The following is a 22,108-nucleotide window of genomic DNA, read 5'->3' on the forward strand; positions in this document are numbered from 1 at the left end:
TTCCAGGATAACAGAAATGTTCCTACTACAAGACTCTTGGCTCCTGCCCATCTGATCCCAAATATCAAAAGAAAAATCTTCCTTATCCAAAGTTTCTGAACAAAATACCTCAGAACTCATAGCAGTTTCCTTCAGTGTCGTAAATAGCAGGATTATGCTGTCAACCTGAATCTTTTGCTTTACAGCAATTGAATGAAATTCAATTTTCTTTCTTTCTTTCTTTCTTTCTTTCTTTCTTTCTTTCTTTCTTTCTTTCTTTCTCTCTCTCTCTCTTTTCTTTCTCTTTTCTTTTCATTTCTTTCCTTTTCTTTTCTTTTTTTTCTTTTTGCAGGAATCGCAGTCTTCATTAGCGGCAGGACTTTCACAGGCTCAGTGCTAGGGCTTAGACCTTGTTGAAAGCACCAATGTCGATGCTCTGCACACATTCCTCTAATTTGGTGATCTCCTCTTCCAGAAGGTCCGTCCTCACCTTGTCATCCTTCAACACTGGATCTCTGTAGCTTGCAGATGCCCTAACCCACCAGTATCAACTTGGAGCCTCCTTGCCAGGTCAGCCAGTCCAGCTGGACGGGGCACACTGAGGCCTCCAACTGCGCCATGTCCATCGCATCATCCCAGGGCTTCACATCCAGCAGGACAAAGGACTTGGTCACCAACACAGGCTTCTTGGCCGCCTTCTCTGCATACCGCTGCAGCCGCTCCTCCCACAGCTTGACGGCCTCCTTGTCTTCCTCATCACCGCAAACAAGTCGATGTCACAGCCCTAGTGGTCCTCTGCAGTGGGGGCTGCCTCCTTGGTGGGGTCTCCACTTGGCACATGGAAGACACGTGCTGGGTATGGGGGCCTGTGGCTGGGTGGACAGGCTTGCTCTTCTCCAGTACACTCAGTCCAGCCTCCAGCTCAAAGATGGCCTGCTGTAGGCCCCGCGCCACGCCTTTCAGGCTTGGGTTCTCCACCTCCGGGCTGGGGATCCAGACGACAAGCTCCCTGTTGTCTCCACCGGGCCCACTGGAGGCCCCAGGGCCGGAGCTTCTGGCCAGGGATTTCTAGATGTTATATCTGGCTCTCGCAATGTCCCAGAGGATCATGCATGCGCCATTCTCCCGGCATGAGGAGCTAGCCACAGGCTTGTTCTTCTGTTCGTAGAATTTCCTTTCTGCATCGTCATATTTGAACTTGCTGAACAAGATCACCTTGTGCACTAAGAACTTTGTGGCCATTCTCCTGATGCCTGTCAAAGATTCGGGGACCGAACAGCGGGCTCGGTGACGTGGGACTGCTGAGGAAGGGGAGCGAAATTCAATTCTTATAAAATTCCACAGGAATAGTAGTAATACCAACGTAAAACTATTGTAAGCAATCTCCTTCAACTATTACTATTTGGTAGATCACAGTTCAACCTCTAATTTTACAATCTCTTAGTTTCAAATTTATTTTTATTTGACCTGGGGAAGTTCAAGTGAAACCTGGATACATAAATATCAACCCATATTTATATATCTTCCTCAAAGTGCCAAATACATCTACCAAAAATTTTTTATGTTTGTTAATGCAATAACATTATTTTATTTTATTTAGAAACTGGTATATAATTTCTGAAAGGCTGAAAACCACATTCTCTTGTTCACTGTTCTCAACTCATATTAACGTTCCCAAAGCAAAACACAAAAACTCAAGTTTTGTGACATCAAAAGTAGATATAACAAAAAGTAATATGAGTAAGCACAAAAGTAACTTACCCTTCAGTGTTTAAAGATAAAGTGTTTAAGGGTAAGTAACTTACCCTTCAGTGTTTAAAGATAAATAGAAAGAGTAACTGAATTAAAGGTTAGTATACACAATATAAAATAACATCCAGACTGTTAGTGTGATTTCAGAAAAATGACACTCACCACTTGTTTTTAGTAGTCATGGTGACTTCCCATTCTAACAACTGTGAAAAAATGTAGGAATTTTGTGAGACATATTTTTTCATCATACTTAAGCTTTTCAGGATAATCCCTTTACCTCTGAAAGGTCAAAGACAACTGTGACTTAGCAAATTAAGAAGAAAGAAAACTCAGACAAGAAGTATGATCATCAACTGGGAATAAAGTAAACCAGAAAGACCAAGTTCCAACCTGATTCTGTCAATCACCATTAGCATAACTTAATACCAAACAATAGTAGAAATTCCCTCAACCTATGTCCTTCCCATGTGAAAATGAGGAGTGAACATAGATATTAAATGAGGTAATATATGTCAAAATACCTAGAGAAGTGCCTTACACATATAGGTGTTCAGAAAATATGAATGGCTTAGTTATGTAAATAATGCTAGTCATGCTATTCTCTCTGCAAAACTTTTCAAAACACAGAGAATTCTTTGCCAAAAGTCTGATAAAAGTAGAAATAACAGCATCACAGAAAAGCATTAAGTGTGAAAAATTTAGATTTAATTATGTACACTTTCAGAGACTTTTAGTTTCCGTTCTGACACGTAAAGAGGTTGAAAGTCATTATTCAGTCCTAACAAACAAAAAGCTGAACAAAGAGAAGAATCAACAACTCCTAGCTCTGTCAGAGAAGTGAGATCATAGGACAAACTGCTATGCCCAAAATTAGAGGGAAAGATGAGTGGGTACAAAGAAGTCACAAGTTACTGGATGGAGCAGAAACCCAGGAGCAGAAGCTTCCCTGAGAACAGTACAGGATAGAAAAACCTGAACTATAATTGATGAATTCCTGTAGGCTCAACATGGACAGGTCTGAGAGTTTAAAACCAGAAAATCCCAACACTTCTGAGTATTATACCTCCAGGGGCTCTACCAGGTTCTCTCAGTGAATATCAGAGAAACCCCTGCCCCCTGTTTCCAGCAAGAAGGAAAGAAAAAAATAAGCATTTCGAAATACACCAAAGCATTCTGTCTTTCTTAAGAAAGCCTGCCCTCAAGAGAAACTGTTTTAGCACAACCTAAACTATTGGGGTGATATCAGAGCCTAAGCCAACTTGGGAGAAGGGAAATGTGCAAATTCTAGCCCACTCTAGCCATAGCCACCCTGTCCTTCTCAAAGGGGAGTGGATGACAGTAAGAGAAGCACTGCTGAGATTCACTATGAGACTAAGATCTAATCATAGGAGTACATCACTTTCCCCGTCCTCCCACATCTTACCACCAAATTACTAAAGACCTCTTTACCACACTTCCTTTTACCTAAAACAACATGTCTGGCTTTCAACAACAACAACAACAACAACAAACATCACAAAATATACCAAGAGATAAAACACAGCTGGAAGAAAACAGAGCAAGCATCAGGACAAGATGAAGATACGACAAGGATGTTGGAATTTTCAGAACAAGAATCTAAATCAATTGTGATTAATGTGCTAAGGACTCTAGTGGGAAAAGAAGGCATATGCATGAACAGATGGGAAACATATGTAGGGACAGTAATCAGAAATGAAAATTCTAAGAAATAATTTTTTAAAGATTTTTTAAATTTATTTTTAGAGACAGAGGAAGAGAGGGAGAAAGAGAGCAAGAGAAGCATCGATGAGGGAGAGAAACATCAATTGTTTGCCTCTCACATGCCCCCAACTGGGGACCTAGCCTGCAACCCAGGCACCAGCTAACTGGGAATCAAACCTGTGACCTTTTGGTTTGCAGGGCAGCTCTCAGTCCACTGAATCACACCAGCCAGGGCCTAAAAATGTATTTTTTTCAATGCCAGAAGTCAAAGCTACTGTAACAGAAATGAAGAATGCCATCAGTGGGCTCATTAGTAAACTGAACACAACTGAAAAAAGAGTATCTGAGCTTGAGGATATGCCAATATAAACTACATAGCAAAGAGTAAAAAGATGGAAAAAAGGGAACATAATACACAAGAACTGTGGGCTAAGCACAAAAGGTGTAACATATGTGTGATAGAATTATCAAGAGAAAAGGAAAGAGAATGGAACAAAAGAAATATTTGAAGCAGTGATGAATGAAAGTTTCCCAAAGCACAGACCCCAGAGGTTTAGAAAACACCAAAAAGAACAAATGCCAAAGGGGGAAAAAACAAAAAGAATGAAAAACAACAGCAAAAACTACACCTATGTATCATATTCAAACTGTAAAAAGTCAAAAGTTAAAGAAAATCTTGAAAGAAGCCAAAGGAAAAAGGTACTTCATATACCTCACATATAGAGGAACAGAAATCATATCCAATTCTCAGAAACCATGCAAGAGGAGAGTGGAATAAAGTATTTAAAGTAAAAGGATTGTTAAAAATCCAACCTAAAATTCTGTATCCTGAAAAATTATCCTTCAAAAGGGGAAGAGAATAGACTTTCCAAACAAATATTGAGAAAATTTGTTACCAGTAGATCTGCCTTCAAAGAAATGTCATATGACTTTTTTAATAAAAAAGGAAAATGATAAATTGGACACTCAAATCTACCTAAAGAAAGAAAGAACATTAGAAAAGGAATAAGTCAAGTTAAAACAAAAAACATGTATTATCTATGCTTAACTGATCTAACAGTTAATAATTTGTTCTAAATAATAATAGCAGCAACGTGTTTGATTGTTACAGCTATGTACCAGTGAAATGAACGACACCAATGACACAACGGACAAGATCAAGAGATTAGGAGTGCAGGGTGAACACAAAGTGGACTTACAGTTGTAAATATGCAAAACAGCTTATTCTGTATTATTATTTATTATTGTATTATTTTTCATACAAATAACTGTAAGCCTACTTTTGCCCAATCTTGTCTTCTGTTATTATGGAGTGCTTGTGCTACCAGAGAAATGGTATACCATTACTTGAAAATGGCTTGGATTAATTGAATGCATATTGTAAACCCTATGGCAACCAGTAAAATAGTTCTTTTAAAAGTAAAATGAATATACTAAAGAGAAAAATGGAATCATAAAATGCTCAGTTAAAACCACAAAAGGCAGAAATTAGTGGAAGACAAAAATAGGAAACAAGAGCAAGAGTAATAAATAGAAAGCAGTTGTAGTATATATTACTCCAACTAGATCAATAATCACTTTAAATGTCAATGGTCTACATACACCAATAAAAAGACAGAGATTGTCAGGATGGATCCAAAAATGAAACCCAACTACATGTTCTCTACCAGAAACCCATTTTAAATATAAAGACATCTATATGGACTGAAATTAAAGGGACGGAGAAATATATGCCACGCTAACACTAATGAAAATACAGCTAAAGTTGCGATAATAATAAACACTTTCGTGCTGAGTGGTCCTCCAATGCCAATACAATTGTTTTTAATATTTTAAAAGACTACTCAAACTTCCGCTTCCCTCCTTGATGGAGCAACAAAGACAAGATTTATCCCACCTCCTGACAAAAAGTAAACAAAAATACATAAAACAGTGGTGTTCAGACTCCAGACAACAGGTAGACCATCCAGAAGGTAATAAAATAATTAGGAGAACTGAGTATTTATTAGAGCTAAAGAAAAACTATTTGAAAAAGAAAGTCATAGTTAAGTGTCAAAATTTAAAGAGGCAAATTAAAATACATTCATTGATTTAGCCAAAAAAAACAGGCATTCTTGAAAAATCGGTGATAAATTAGTCAAAACCCCATACCTACCTTTCACTTGCACTGACTATAAATGTTGCTGTATCAGAACATCAAAGGAAAGGAAGGAGAGGAGAGGGAAACAATCATTTCTTGGAATGCTATGGAAACGTCTCTAAGACACGGACACTGAGATTAGCACCTTGGCAATGCGGTAACATCACACTCTTTGAATGCATGTTTTCCACAGAAATTCAGAAGCAGCTAAATTCTAATTCTGCAGTCCCATAATTTCATGTTACATAGAAAAATGTTCTTACTTAAAGACTATTTTCCTGTAACTTGGAGAAACTATAAGCTTTTTCAGGGATCTTCTGTATTTCATCTTTAGATAATTTAAATTAAAGATCTTATTACATAGTATGTGCTCAGTAAATGTTTGTTATGTAAGTAAATGAATGAGCAAAAAAACAAATTAAATAGATGTCATATATTAAAAATATTTACTACCATATTCAACTATGTTCTATTGTTGGAACTGTGTCTATATGTTCTTTTCCTTGTATGCAATTATGCTTGAATCAGCAGCTTGATTTCATAAAAAATACTCTAGTGTTCTATAAAAAGCACACCAGTGTTTATTTTTTTAAATGCCAGTATCTCTAGTAATACATCAATAACAAAAGATAATTTCTTTTTTCTTTAATAAAGCAATGTGACACTTCATTACCCTTGTAGTCCATCATGTATATGACTCAGGCTTTGTACTGCCATTGTCTATTAAAGATTCCTGAGTACACATCTCTTAGAACAAAATAAAAGGTTAGAATGACTTGCCATTTATTGATGTTACCAGTACAATTGCTAAAATGTACCCTACAAAAACTGTGTTAGAGCTTCTTACAATTAAACCATATAATATTGAAATCCACGAAAAAGTTTAATAAATACTATATTAACTCTGGGCTATGAGAATGGCTGTAAACACAGGCACAAGGCACAGAATCATGAATGACTCCCTGCTTTGAATACCTTATTGCTAGCCAGTACTATTACTCCAGCATTAATACTTTATCCATTAACTAGTATGATATTTAGTATGGCATTATCAATATTAATGTTCAACATAACTATACTATTTATGTCCCTTAGCTACTTTTAAAGGCTGAGGATTTAGAGCCCCTTCTGTGTCAATATCATAATACATAAGTTAAATTTGATTCCTAATTTTATTTATGGTAAGACTTCTCATCAAGTTACCTAATATTTCATTATTAAAATAGGGATGAAATAGTATTTTCTTCATTGGGGGTTTGAGAAGATTAGATAAGGTAATGTATGTAAAATATCTTGAATGTAATATACATTTGCTATTACTATCAGTGAAAAAAACTGCAAGTTTCTATACTTGGTGACTGAATTTTTAAAGAGATATTTTCCCCCAAATGATACATAGTTATTACTTCTTTTGATTCTTTGAGTGATGAACTGGCATATAATTTCCCTTGCAAGAACTTTTGTGAGCCACCCTTGATTTCACCAGCCCTCAAATGATTTTATGCTTAATGTGACAGATTTCTTCATAAATTCCGCAGAAGTCTCTAGAGGCCTTGTCAACTTAGCTAGGTATCTTTTGACTATATTTGCTCTTATATGACTTATATCCATCAGTTTCTCTCAACACCTGAAAACTGATCATAATTCAATTTAGAAAATTTAGAAACTCAAAAGGAACTAAACAGCAAGTGAGTCTGAAAAAATGCTAGATAGGAACTAGGGGATATTTCAAGTTACTATTTTACAACCCGTTTACTTTTACCCATTTGCTGGCAATACTAATTGAAAGAATGTAAATACATTCAGTTGAAACACACCACCTGTCCACTAGTATTTAGTATCCAAAAGCTTATAACATCAGTTTTCTTTACCTTATCTCATTCAACACAATAAAACACAGACACTTAAGTTTTTATGTTCAGAAACCTTTCTGAAAATAAAAATTATGAAAATTCAACCCAGGAAAATACACATACAAAATTTCACATATCATGCCAATGGGTTCCAAGGAACTTCTCAAGCCCATCTATGCATTCTAGAGCTTTGTGGAAAGCAGATTTTAAAGCCTTGGTTTCAAACATGACAATACACCTGAAAGTTGTCCTATTACTTTGTTTTGGATTTGTATTTTTCCCACAGACAATAAATAGTTTGCATGAAACAGATGCATGCACATAGGCAGATACAGCTGCTTCCCAGGCTCATTCATCAACTTACAAGGGCACACATGTAACACTGTGCACAAACTCCTTCATGAGCCCCTGGCTGAATGGACTGCAAGGCAGCCCACCACTTAGATATTCTCAGACTTCCTGCTTTGAACACCTTATTGCGAGTATCCCTTAGTAGACACTTCAGTGGAGCTGGAATTCCAGTCTCTTATCTCAGTGAAATTCATTGAGTTGAGTCCATTCCTTATTTTCAGACATTGCCATTATATTTCTTTGAAGAATTCTCCTCTTGGCATCCCATGCTTTCACATGAACTGCAAAGTAGGTCATCAGTAACAATCATTACAACTTCCAAGAAAATACACCATCAAAACTAATGATGGCTATTTTTTACATAACTAACTTCCAAATCTTTTTTAATTTTTTTTAATTTTTCAATTACAGTTGTACAATATAAAATATATTGTCAGTTTCGAATATAAAACCTAGCAGTTATACATTTATATAATATGTGAAGGAACCACTCAAATACTTCTTTTACTCAGCCGACACTATAGTTATTCCAATATCTTTGACCATGTTCTCCATTGTGTACTTTACATCCCCATGACTATTGTTCTGTAACTACCAATCTGTATTTCTTAATTCCTTCAAATTTTTCATCAACTCCCTCACTTCCCCTCCTATTTGGCAACTGTGAAATTGTTCTCTGTATCTATGAATCTGTTTCTGTTCTGCTTATTTGTTTATTTTGTTTTTTTTCAGATTGCACATATAAGTAAAATCATATAGCATTTGTTTCTCTCTGTATGACCCACTTCACTCAGCACAATACTCTCTAGATCCATCCATGTGGTTTCAGGTGACAAGAGTTCATTCCCCTTTGTAACTGACTCATATTCCATTGTACATATAACCACTTTTTTACCCATTTATCTGATAAACAAATAGATAAATATATTGGCTGTTGTAAATAATGCTGCAATGAATATATGTACATATGTGTACTTTTCACTTAGTGTTTGGGTTTCTTCAGATGAATACCCAGAAGTATAATTGTTGGGTCTTTCTTGTTATAGGCATTGCTTTAAAGTCAATTTTGTCAAGTATAAATATTGCTATGCCATTTTTTAAAAATATATATATTATCGATTATGCCATTGCAGTTGTCCCATTCCCCCCTTCACTCCCCTCCACCCTGCATACCCCTCCCCCACCATTGCCCCCCTTTCGTTCATGTCTGTGTGTCACAACTTCTTTAGATTCTGTATTTCCCATAGTATTCCTGCCCTCCCCGTCTATTTTCTACCTACCGTCTATGCTACTTATTCTCTGTACCTTCTCCCCCCTTCTCCTCCTCTCACTCCCCTGTTGCTAACCCTCCATGTGATTTCCATTTCTATGGCTCTGCTCCCAATCTAGCTGTCCTCTTAGTTTGCTTTTGTTTTAGGTGTGGTTGTTAATAACTGTGAGTTTGCTGTCCTTTCACCGTTCATATTTTTTATCTTCTTTTTCTTAGATAAGTCCCTTTAACATTTCATATAATAAGGACTTAGTGGTGATGAACTTCTCTCACTTGACCTTATCAGAGAAGCACTTTATTTGTCCTTCCATTCTAAATGATAGCTTTGCTGGATAGAGTAAACTTGAATGTAGATCCTTGCCTTCCATGACTTGGAATACTTCTTTCCAGCCCCTTCTTGCCTGTAAGGTCTTTTTTGAGAAGTCAGCTGACAGTCTGATGGGCACTCCTTTGTAGGTGACTGTCTCCTTTTCTCTTGCTGCTTCTAAGATTCTCTCCTTATCTTTCATCTTGGATAATGTAATTATGATGTGCCTTGGTGTGTTCCTCTTTGGGTCCAACTTCTTTGGGACTCTCTAAGCCTCCTGGATTTCCGGGAAGTCTATTTCCTTTGCCAGACTGGGGAAGTACTCCTTCTGGATTTCCTGGAAGTCTATTTCCTTTGCCAGACTGGGGAAGTACTCCTTTATTATTTGTTCAAATAAGTTTTCTATTCACGGCTGTTCCTCTTCCCCTTCTGGTACCCCTATAATCCAGATGTTGGAATGTTTAATGATGTGTTGGAGGTTCCTAAGCCTCTCCTCATTTTTTTGAATTCTTGTTTCTTCCTTCTTTGCTGTTTGGTTGTTTCTTTCTTCCTTCAGGTCCACTCCCTTGATTTGAGTCCCAGTTTCCTTTCCATCACTATTAGTTTCCTGTGTGGAAATGAAGTTCCCTTCTTTTCAATCAGTTTAGCCTTCATATGTTCCTCTAATTTGTGGCTAAAATCAACCAATTCTGTGAGCATCCTGATCACCAGTATTTTGAACGGTGCATCTGAAAGGCTGGCTATTTCTTGGTCACTTAGAATTATAGGCTCTGGGGCTTTGAGCTGTTCTTGAGTCATATGTTTGGTCTGTTCGCACCTGTTATGTTTGAGGGGCGGAGCCTCAGGTGTTTGTCAGGGCAGGGTGACCCAGTGGCTGGGTTGTGACACTGCATGTGGGGGCGGGGTCAGAGAGGGGAAAAAACAATGGTGCTTTGCTTGCTCTGCTCTCTCTCAGATTTCTGTCCCCTCTGTGGCTTCTCACAAGCAAACTTGGCCCCTCTGGTGCTGGTTCCCAGGTGTGTGGGCCCGTGTACTCTCCAGGACCCTGTGGGTCTCTCCAATGAACTCTCTGTGGATATGGGAGCCTCTACCAGCACCTCGACCCTGAGAAAGTCTTTCCAGTTGGTGCTTTCAGGCTCTAATTCCCGTCAATGGGGCCCTAGCCTGAGCCATCTGTCTCACTGTTCACTCCTTTGGTTGGTTTATCTGAGCACGAATGTGTGACCCCAGTCAGCCAGCCGCCCTGCACCCTCACTGGGTCCGCCCATTGCCTGGGATTCACCAACTGCCTCTGCCTCCACTCCAGGGTCCCTTGGACCTAATGGTCTTTTCAGCCTGACCCCACTCCGCAGCTGACTCCACCCCTCTTACCAGTCTGGCTGAGTGATTTGTTGTTGTCGGACTTCCACACAGTTCAATTTTCACTGTTTTGGCTGCGTTTTTGTTTCTAAAACTTAGTTGTCATTAAATTTAGTTGTGGGACGGGGCACAGTGTTTCCACCTACGCCTCCATCTTGCCAGGAAATCGCTATGCCACTTTTTATCATTTCATTTTCATAAAATATCTTTTTCATCCCTTACAGCTTGGGTGTGTCTTTTGATCTAAAGTGAGTCTCTTGTAAGAGTCCCAATCAGATGGAACCCAAAGAGGCCTACTGCAAGACACATCATCATTAAAATGGCAAACCTCCAAGACAAAGAGAAAATCCTAAAGGCAGCAAGGGAGAAAAAGGAAGTAACATACAAGGGAGTCCCAATAAGGTTGGCTACTGACTTCTCAATGGAGACATTCCAGGCAAGAAGAGAATGGCAAGAAATATTCCAAAAAAAAAGAGAGAGAATGGCAAGTAATGAGAAACAGAGGCCTATAACCAAGGCTACTGTACCCAGCAAGGCTCTCAATCAAGACAGAAGGCCAAATAAAGAGCTTCCAAGACAAAAGAAGTCTAAAAGAATATGCCTCCACCAAACCAGCTCTACAAGAATTACTAAAAGGGCTGCTTTAAGGAAAAGAGAGAGATGGAGAGGAATACAGGTACACAAATGGCAAAGAAGAAATACCTTTCAATAATAACCTTAAACGTAAATGGATTAAATGCACAAATTAAAAGACATAGAATAGCTGAATGGATAAGAAAGCATGACCCACATATATGCTGCCTACAAGAGACCCACCTCAGGTCAAAAGACCACCACAGACTAAAAGTGAAAGGATGGAAACAAATTTTCCAAGCAAATGGACAAAAAAAAAAAAAAGCCAGGGTAGGAATTCTCATATCAGACAAAATAGACTTCAAAAACAGGGCCATAAAGAGAGACCCAGAAGGTCACTTCATATTACTCAAGGAAAGAATCCACCAACAAGACATTAACATCATAAATATATATGCACCCAACACAGGAGCACCCAAATATATAAAGAAAATCCTGGAGGACCTCAAGAAAGATATTGACACCAACACAATTATAGTAGAAGATTTTAACACCCCACTGTCAAAAATGGACAGATCTTCCAAACAAAATATCAACAAAGATATTGCAGCATTAAATGACACTCTAGATGGAATGGACCTAACTGATATATATAGAGCCCTTTATCCCAAAGAAGCTTAAATACACATTCTTTTCAAATGCACATGGAACATTTTCAAAGATAGACCACATGATAGGACACAAAACGAGGCTCAACAAATTCAAGAAAATTGAAGTTATACCAAGCATTTTCTCTGACCATAAGGGACTGAAATTAGAAACCAACCCCAAGGGAAAAAACCTCAAACACGCAAAATCATGGAGGCTGAATGGTATGCTATTAAACAACAAATGGGTCAAGATAGAAATCAGGGAAGAAATAAAAAAGTTCCTGGAAAAAAATGAAAATGAACTCACAACAACCCAAAACTTATGGGACACAGTGAAGGCGGTCCTGAGAGGGAAGTTCATAGCAATACAGGCTCACCTAAAGAAGATAGAACCATTTCAAACAAACAACCTAACCCAACACCTCCAAGAACTAGGGGAACAACAAAAACAGCCCAGAGCAAGTAGAAGGAAGGAAATAACCAAGATCAGAGAAGAATTAAATGACATAGAGACTAAAAGCACAATTCTAAGGATCAATGAATCTAGGAGTTGGTTTTTTGAAAAGCTAAACAAAATAGACAAGCCTTTAAGTGGGCTCATCAAGAAAAAAAGAGAGAGGACCCAAATAAACACAATCAGAAATGAAAGACGAGAGATTACAATTGATACCACAGAAATAGAAGGGATTGTAAGGAATTACTATGCAGAGCTGTATGCCAAGAAATTTGAAAACCTAGGTGAAATGGACAAATTTCTAGAAAAATATAATCTTCCAAAACTCAGTGAAAAAGAAGCAGAAAACCTGAACAGGCCAATAACAGCAGATGAAATTGAAGCAGTAGTCAAAAAACTCCCATCGCACAAAAGCCCTGGAGCCGATGGTTTCACAGGAGAATTCTACAAAGCTTTTAAGGAAGAGCTAACTTCCTATTCTTCACAGACTATTCCAAAAAATCCAAAAGGAGGGAAAACTCCCCAACTCTTTTTATGAAGCCAGCATCATCCTAATTCCAAAGCCAGATAGAGACACAACAAAGAAAGAAAACTTCAGGCCAATATCACTGATGAACATAGACGCTAAAATCCTCAATAAAATATTGGAAAATCGCATCCAACAACACATCAAAAAGATCATACACCACGACCAAGTGGGATTCATCCCAGGGACACAAGGATGGTCCAATATTCATAAATCAGTAAATGTAATACACCACATAAACAAAAGCAAACACAAAAACCACATGATCATATCAATAGATGCGGAAAAAACTTTTGATAAGGTACAACACCCATTTATGATAAAGGTACTCAGAAAGATGGGAATAGAGGGAGCATTCCTCAACATAATAAAGGCCATATATGAAAGACCTACAGCCAACATCATACTCAATGGGAAAAACCTAAAAGCTTTTCCACTAAGATCAGGAACAAGACAAGGTTGTCCACTTTCACCACTTCTATTCAATATAGTATTAGAAGTTCTAGCTGCAGCGATCAGACAAGAAAAGGAAATAAAAGGCATCCAAATCGGAAAGGAGGAAACAAAACTGGCATTGTTTGCAGATGACATGATAGTGTACATGGAAAACCCTATAGCCTCTACCAAAAAACTGCTGGAACTAATAAATGAATTTGGCATAACAGCGGGATACAAAGTTAATATCCAGAAATCAAAGGCATTTTTGTATACCAACAATGAAGCAGCAGAAGCAGAAATCAGGAAAAAAATCCCATTCGATATAGCAAAAAGAAAAATAAAATATCTGGGAATAAACCTAACCAAGGAGGTAAAAGACCTGTATGCAGAAAACTACACAACACTGAAGAAAGAAATCAAGGAAGACACAAATAAATGGAAACATATACCGTGTTCATGGATTGGAAGAATTAACATCATCAAAATGTCCATACTACCCAAAGCAATTTACAGATTCAATGCAATACCTATTAAAGTACCAATGGCGTATTTCACAGACATAGAACAAACACTTCAAAAATTTATATGGAACCAGAAAAGACCCCGAATAGCTGCTGCAATTTTGAGAAAGAAGAACAAAGTAGGAGGGATCACAATACCTGATATCAAACTGTATTACAAGGCCACTGTAATCAAAACAGCCTGGTACTGGCACAAAAACAGGCACATAGACCAATGGAATAGAACAGAGAGCCCAGAAATAAACCCAACTCTCTACAGTCAATTAATATTCGACAAAGGGGGCAATAACATAAAATGGAGTAAAGACAGCCTTTTCAACAAATGGTGTTGGGAGAACTGGACAGCTACATGCAAAAAAATGAAACTTGAGCACCAACTTACACCATACACCAAAATAAATTCAAGGTGGATAAAAGACTTAAATATAAGCCGTGAAACCATTAAAGTCCTAGAGGAGAGCATTGGCAGGAAAATCTCAGATATTCCACTCAGCAACATTTTTACTGATACGTCCCCTAGAGCAAGAGACATAAAGAAAAGAATAAACAAATGGGACCTCATTAAAATTAAAAGCTTCTGCATGGCTAAGGAAAACAGTATCAAAATAAAAAGAGAAGCAACTGTTTGGGAAAACATATTTGCCAATGATACCTCAGACAAAGGTTTAATCTCCAAAATATACAAAGAACTCACACGACTCCACTCAAAGAAGACTAGCAACCCAATTAAAAAATGGGCAAAGACTTAAACAGACACTTCTCCAAGGAGGACATACAGAGGATCCAGAGACACATGAAAAGATGCTCGATATCACTAGCTATCAGAGAGATGCAAATTAAAACTACAATGAGATACCACTTTACACCAGTCAGAATGGCTACCATAAGCAAAGAAACAAACAACAAGTTTTGGAGAGGTTGTGGGGAAAAGGGGACTCTGGTCTACTGTTGGTGGGATTGCAGACTGGTACAACCACTATGGAAAACAGTATGGAACTTTCTAAGAAGACTAAAAATGGACATGCCTTTTAACCCAGCAATTCCACTGTTAGGAGTATATCCTAGGAACCCTGAAGCACCGATCCAAAAGAACCTATGCACCCCGATGTTCATAGCAGCACAATTTTCGATAGCCAAGAGTTGGAAGCAACCTAGATGCCCATCGGTCAATGACTGGATCAAAAAACTATGGTACATATACACAATGGAATTCTATGCTGCAGAAAGGAAGAAGGAGCTCCTACCCTTTGCAACATCATGGATGGAACTGGAAAGCATTATGCTGAGCGAAATAAGCCAGGCGGTGAAAGACAAATACCATATGATATCAGCGTTAACAGGAATCTAAACAACAAAACAAACCAGCAAGCAAAATGTGACCAAAGACACTGAAATACAGAACGTGCTGACAGGGGCCAGAGGGGAGAGAGGAGAGAATCACAGGGGAAAAGGGGAAGGACTCACATGAACAAGTATAAAGGACACATGGACAATAACTAAGGTGGGGGGAAGAAATGGCAGGGAGGTGGGGAGCACTGCGCGGGGGGGCAGGGCTGGGAATACAAGACAGAAAACTGTACTTGAACAAGAATTAAATAATTTAAAAAATTAAATGACAGCATCAGGCTTTGGGAATGAACTTGATACAAACTTACTGAAATCACTGTGGTTTACATATATTAAAAAACTTGGTTTCCTAGTAAAAAAAAATAAAAAATAAAGTGAGTCTCTTGTAGACAGCATATTTAAGAGATTTCTTTTGTTATCCATTTAGCCACCATATGTATTTTGATTGTAGAATTTAATCCATTTGTAATTTGAATAACTGTTGATAGATATGTACTTACTGCCATCTTATTACTCCTACATTTTTTTCCTCTCCTCCTCAAAGAAGACACTTCAACATTTCTTGCAATACTCGTTTGGTGGTGATGAACTACTTTAGCTTTTACCTGTCTGAGAGACAGTTTATCTATCTGTCCTTTGATTCTAATTGATAGCTTTGCTGGATAGAATAATCTTGGTTGTGGGTCCTTGTTTTTCATCACTTTGAACATTTCTTGCCAGTCCCTTCTAGCCTGCAAAGTTTCTTTTGAGAAATAATCTGACAATTTTATGGGGGCTCCCTTGTAAGTAACTAGCTTTTTTCTTGCTGCATTTAAGATTCTCTCTTTGTCTTTAACTTCTGGCGTTTTAACTATAATGTCTCTTGGTGTGGGCCTCATTTGGTTCATATTGTTTAGGACTCACTGTGCTTCCTGGACTTGTATGCCTATTTCCTTTACCAAGTTAAGGAAGTTTTTCTTCATCAGTTTTTCAAGTAGGTTTTCAATTTTTTCCTCTCTCTCTTCTCCATCTTTCACTCTAAAGATATGGATACTGATAGACTTGAAGTCACCCCAGAAGTTCCTATACTATCCTCATTTTTTTATTCTTTTTTTTTCTGTTCTGATTGGGTATTTTCTACTTTCTTATCTTCCAAATTGCTGATTTGATCCTCTACTTCATCTACTTTACTGTTGATTCCCTATAAATTATTCTTCATTTCAGTTACTGTATTTTTCATTTTTAAAAATATATTTTATGCTATTACAGTTGTCCAATTCCACCCCCCACTTTAGTCCCCTCCACCCTGCAAACCCCCTCCCACCTGAATTCCCCGCCCCTTAGTTCATGCCCGTGGGTCATACCTGTAAGTTCTGTGGCTTCTCTATTTCCCATACTATTCTTAACCTCCCCCTGTCTACTTTGTACCTACAATTTATGCCTCTTATTCCCTGTACCTTTTCCCCCATTCTCCTTCTACCCCACCCTGCTGATAACCCTTCATATGATCTTCATTTCTGTGATTCTGTTCCTGTTCTACTTGTTTGCTTAGTTTGTTTTTGTTTTTAAGGCTCAGTTGTTGATAGTTGTGAGTTTGTTGTCATTTTACTGTTCATAGTTTTGATCTTCTTCTTTTTCTTAGATAAATCCCTTTAACATTTCATGTAATAAGGGCTTGGTGATGATGAACTCTTTTAACTTGACCTTATCTGGGAAGCACTTTATCTGCCCTTCCATTCTAAATGATAGCTTTTCTGAATAGAGTAATCTTGGATGCAGTTCCTTACCTTTCATGACTTCAAATACTTCTTTTCAGCCCCTTCCTGCCTGTAAACTTTCTTTGGAGAAATCAGCTGATAGTCTCATGGGAACTCCTCTGTAAGTAACTCCTTTCCTCTTGCTGCCTTTAAGATCCTTTCCTTCTGTTTAATCTTGGCTAAGGTAATTATGATGTGCCTTGGTGTATTCTTCCTTGGGTTCAACTTCTTTGGGACTCTCTGAGCTTCCTGGACTTCCTGGAAGTCTATGTCCTTTGCCAGATTTAGGAAGTTCTCCTTTATTATTTGTTGAAATATGTGTTCAATTTCTTGCTTTTCCTCTTCCTCTTCTCCTTCTTGAATCCTTTTGATTCAGATGTTGGAATGTTTAAAGTTGTCCTGGAGGTTCCTAAGTCTCTTCTCACTTTTTTAAAATTCTTCATTCTGTTCTGGTGTAATGTTTATTTCTTCCTTCTGGTCCAAACCATTTATTTGAGTCCTAGTTTCCTCCCCATCAATGTGGTTTCCCTGTACATTTTGCTTTATTTCACTCTTCTTAGCATTCATTTTTTCCTTTATTTTGCTACCATACTGAACAAATTCTGTGAGCATCCTGATTACCAGTGTTTTGAACTGTGCATCTGATAGGTTGGCTATCTCTTCATTGCTTAGTTATATTTTTTCTGTAGCTTTGATCTGTTCTTTCATTTGGGCCATTTTTTTTTTGTCATGGCTTGGGTTACATAGTGGGGGGAGGAACCTTAGGTATTCAACAAGGTGGGGCAACCCACATGCCTGCGTTGTGGCGGTGTCTGTGGGAGATGGGTCCAAGAGGGAACAGTGCCATTTGTTCAGCTCTCTGCTGGTTTTCAGTCACTTCTGCCACTACCCACAAGAAAATTGCACCTTTCTAGTGCTGATTCCTAGGTAAGTGGGTTTGTGGACATTCCAACAAACTCTCCTGTGAGGCTGGGAGTTTCTTGTGCTGCTGTAACCCCCACAGGTTTTTTCAGTTGGAGGTTTTGAGGCTTTATCTCACCACAGTGGAACACTGAGTTGAGTGGTCTATCTCAGTCCCCAGTTATTCCTCCCAGTTTATCTGCATGCAAATGTGGGACCACCCAGTCTACCAGCCACCACCTTGCAGTGACTTCTCTCTGACTGGCTTCCATCTCTGCCCCTCCTACCTGCTTGGATGAATATTTCTTCTTCAACTCCTTGGTTGTTACACTTCCATAGAGTTCACTTTCCTGTCAGTTCTGATTGTTTTTGTTTTTAAATGTGTTGTTGTCCTACCTTTGGTTTGTGAGGAGGCAAAGTGTATCTACTAGTGCCTCCATCTTGGCCAGAAGTCCTGTATTCTTCATTTCTGACTGGCTCCTTTTTGTGTTCCATTTTTATCTTTCTGTTGAAGTTTTCACTGAGACCATTGAGCATCCTTAGAAAGAGTGTTTGTGACTCTGCCTGTAGCAGATTAGTTGTTTCCATTTGGTTCATTTCTTTTTCTGAACTTTGGTTTTGTTCCTTTATTTGGGACATGTTTCTTATCTCCTTATTATGTCTGTCTCCCTGTATATGTTTATTATATGTATTGAGTAGGTTTCCTATGCCTCCTGGCCTTGGTAGAGCGGACTTATGTCATAGTGTCCTGTAGGGCCCAGTGGCGTAGCCTTCCCAGTCACCTGAGCTGGGAGCTTAATTTGTGCCCCAGGTGTGGGCTTTGGTACCTTCTTATATAGTTGTGCCTTAATTTCTGTTGGCATGTCAATGGGGGCCATTTACCTCCAGTCCAATCACCTGTGATAACTGGCCATAACCACCATGGTGGAAGATTTGCTGTGCAGGGCCCAACTTAACAGAACAGAACTCACTTCAGCTGGGTCTGTTGCCCAGTGAGTCTGCTCCTTAAATGTCACTTGTGGAGGTGGTTGGGTGGTGCTTCAGCATGGTCTGAAGCTGTCCACCAGCTGCACTGGCTTGAGGCCTCCTGGGAGGTGCAGGCCAAAGTCAGCCACTGCCTGTGTTCTGTTTGGGGCCATCCAGCAGGATCTTCACATGGCTGCTACTTGTGCTAGGTTTTGAGTGGTCCAGGAGAGGTCAAGCTGCATACGATGGCTGGCTCCACTACTGCCACACCTGGGGCCACTTAGCGAGAAGCACAGCCACACTGAGGCCAGATGCTGCTTGTTTAAATGATTTTAGAATACTCCAAAGCATGAGCCAAGAGAAGCTGTTTGTATGAAAAAGTCACTGGAAATGGCTTTTGGTGGAACTGCAAGTTGGGGGGGGAAAGTGTCTCAGAATCAACAAGGCAGAGCTATAGCTTTAGCCAGGTTGATGGACACTCAGATATGGCACTCACTTCTGTCTGTGTGGAGGTAGAGCTAAGCAAAGGAACAATGGCTTCTGCCAGCACTTCTGTCTGGGAGAAAGCACCCCTCCAGCCCTTGCCTTGGTTTCAGACAACTCAGTTCTTCTCCATATATCCCTAGAGCCTTGAGCTGCTCCCCCAGTGCTGAGCTCAGAGATAATGAGTCAAAGTGAGTCTGTGCGGGCTCTTTAAGAGGAATTTCTGGGATCACAAAAGCCCTCCTTCTCACTCAGCCACAATCCCTTCTGGTTTTTGCAGCCAGAAGTTATGGGGACTTCTGTACTGGCCCTGAAACTCTGGGCTGTGGGGTGCAGGGGCTGGTATGGAGCTGGACCCTTGGTTCCTCAGGCGGGACCTCCATAGCTGAGATATCCTTCTCAATCCTTAACTGCCACACATGGGTGTGAGACCAGCCATTTCTTGTTTCTGCCCCTCCAACCAGTCTCAATGTGGCTTCTTCTCTTTTTCCTTAGTTATAGAACTTCTCTTTGAGTAGATATCAGGCAGTTCTGAGAGATAGTTTTACTGTGGTTTAGTTGTAATTTTGATGTGGTTGTGGGATGATATGGGTATCAAATTTACCTACTCCACCATCCTAACTGGAAGCCCCTATCTTCCAATTCTTATAAGAGCTCTTCAGAGTATGAATTACTGTTACCATTTTATGAATAAGGAAATCAGATCTTAGAGAGACTGAACGATTCACTCAGTTCCAAACACCAAACATACCATTTCCATTATATCACAGCCAAACCAACACACAAACAAACAAAAATAGCTCCTTAGGAAAATTATTCTCTAGATATGTCCCACAAAAACACACATACACCTGGGCCAAATGCCCTTACCAAAAGAATGCAGTTGAAAAGTAAGGTTTATAAAATATGTTCCCTCTCCCAGCTGTGGTTCACTTAGCAATGACCTAGTCTTTCTCTTTGGACATATTTCAAAATCAGTAAGTTGCAGCTACTGTTTCAGATTTGCAACAGTGTTTTAAGCTGCCACATTGTTATTTTAAGCCATTGCTTCTATATAAGCACAACAATTGCTCACACTCTCAGGTCTAAAGGTCTGTTCTGTGCTTCCTCTCCCTCATCTGTTTCTCTTCTGCTCTCCACTGCACCTCCACCTCTTCACTAAATGACAGAATGACAGACATGGCTAATATACTTTGTTTAAACATCTGCTTTATTACTGCTGAGTGAGTGCCCTATGAATAGGCATGGTTTTTTTAATCTTTCACTCAGGAATTCAGATAGTCTGATTAGAAAGCTAAACTGCTTAAAGGATCTCGACAGATGTCTTTTACTTTCTTTTAAGACCACCGTGAGTGGTTAGGCATTCCACTCAGACAATTTTCATCAGTGGAACAAGTTTCTGTTTAGGTACCTGGCTGATCAAACATGCATTTAGCTCAGGAATTCCCACCTCCACACCCAAGGATTAATTTCCTCCTGGGAAATAACTGGACAAAGAACCATTTGAGTATGTTAAGGGTCAGTTGCTGCAATTGTGTAACGGACTGACTACTGAGAAGACTGACTGTTGGTGGAACCAAAGTAAACCTCAGAGAAACTGAAACCAGAAAACAGAAACAAAAAATGAAGAAAGAAAGCCCCAAATACTAAGTATATGAAATAGAAAACATAAGGAAGAACACAGGTGTTGTAAAATAACCCATAGTTTTTCTTTTAAATAATTCTTTTAAAGCTTCCTTGTAGACATAATTTAAAACAGACTATTTTGCATTCAAACATCAAGGATAATTTTGGATTCAGAGATATAAATGAAGTACAGACTTCAATAATATATATGAATACATTCTAGTTTGGATCTTTCACGAAAGGAAAATGTTACTCATTCTGACTTCATGTAAAAGGTTACATTCTGAAAAAAAAAATAATCAGATCAGAGATTTCTAGAATGTTATGTGAAGAAATTAGGCTCAAAAGAAAGAGTGGTAAGAAGTGTTAACAGGAAATGAGTTAAGATGAAGTCCTAAAAAGGGACCAAAAAAAGAGTCCACAGTGGCATCACCATTTCTTTTCGGGGCTGTCCTTTACCTCTTTCCTTCAGCTGACCTTTCACTAGTCACTCTTACCTTCTTTCTGCCCTTCTGCTGTAGCGAGCTCATCACCTTTGAGAGAGTCTGTGTTCTCCACCCTGGCCGTTCTCCTCTGGATCTTCCCTTTCATGTTTCCCCATATTTAGTTGTTTCCCTGCATTAAGCAGCATCTTAAGCCGCATCATTCAACATGTAACTTTCAATGTCACCTCTCAAAGAGGGCTTCCAAAACTATGCTATTAAAAAGCTCCCCAACCACTCTCTCTCACATAAGTTTCTTTTAATTTCACTATAGCACACTTTCTTGGCATTTTTCATCTTTTAATCTGTTTCAGAAATTCTGTCTCATTCACCACTCTATGTTTATCCCTTAGCCCATAGTAGGTGCTCAGTAAAAGTTCATTGACTGAATCAAATAAAAACAAAAGTGTTTATTTCCTTAACTGTGGGATAATTGGTGCCAAAACATGAAGCTCCCACAAGCAGCTAAATTGGTAAATGCACTTCCTTGGTGAATGCACTCTCAACTCTTGAACGGAAGAGAGAATAAAACAAGTATGACCTGATAAACGTGTTCAGTTTCTGGAAGAGATTCTGGAGAATGGTGCACTTCCACAGGGGACACAGATAGAGGATTTGCATGCAGATCATTGTGGCAGAAGTGCCTGCCTCACTGAGTACAACTACATCTAAT

The 22,108-nt window shown here is 38.9% G+C and overlaps 1 pseudogene; it reads right to left on the minus strand.

The window, feature by feature from the left end:
- Positions 1–382: 382 nt before the first annotated feature.
- Positions 383–1,221, minus strand: LOC118984059 (elongation factor 1-delta-like; annotated as a pseudogene).
- Positions 1,222–22,108: the final 20,887 nt, after the last annotated feature.

This window comes from Sturnira hondurensis, unplaced genomic scaffold, assembly GCF_014824575.4.
Source record: "Sturnira hondurensis isolate 20B ecotype Veracruz unplaced genomic scaffold, ASM1482457v3 Scaffold0003201, whole genome shotgun sequence".
Lineage (NCBI taxonomy): Eukaryota > Metazoa > Chordata > Mammalia > Chiroptera > Phyllostomidae > Sturnira > Sturnira hondurensis.